The sequence below is a fragment of the Penaeus monodon genome, chromosome 21 (genome assembly GCF_015228065.2).
Source record: "Penaeus monodon isolate SGIC_2016 chromosome 21, NSTDA_Pmon_1, whole genome shotgun sequence".
In the NCBI taxonomy this organism is placed as follows: domain Eukaryota; kingdom Metazoa; phylum Arthropoda; class Malacostraca; order Decapoda; family Penaeidae; genus Penaeus; species Penaeus monodon.
Window position 1 is genome coordinate 20,714,076 of NC_051406.1, and position 425 is coordinate 20,714,500.

Below are 425 nucleotides of genomic sequence, written 5' to 3' on the forward strand. Positions count from 1 at the left end.
TTCCCTTCCTCTCCTTCTCACTCCCCACTCCCAACTCCTTCCCTCATTGCCTCACTCTTTTCTACCTTCTCTCCCATCACTCCTTATAGTGTCTGCCCCTCTCAGTTCTTGACACATATTTTATTTCTGAATGTGATCACAAATGGAAAAGATTATAAAGAAACTTCTACATAACTTCTGTTATCTCAACTGTAAACAAAATATGTGAACTTTGCAAGAAATTTTGCAAACTTCCAGCATTGCAAACCAACATCATTAGCATCCCAAGAACAGAAGTTGAAACAATCTATTTTCAGGTAGACCTTGTAGGTCAGAATTCAACAAAGCTAATTGTATGTCTTAAGATTTTTCCTTTAGTGAAAATAAAAAGATAACATATAAAGAAGCATAAACCTGTAGAAATAAGTTAAGTGTTCTCTATATGC

General features: G+C 35.3%; 1 protein-coding gene across 1 annotated transcript in view; it reads left to right on the forward strand.

Annotated features, from left to right (window-relative positions):
• The window catches only part of LOC119586328 (metastasis-associated protein MTA3-like), a gene marked incomplete at its 5' end in the record, with an annotated part of 92,111 nt that overhangs the window by 76,856 nt on the left and 14,830 nt on the right, over positions 1-425 (forward strand).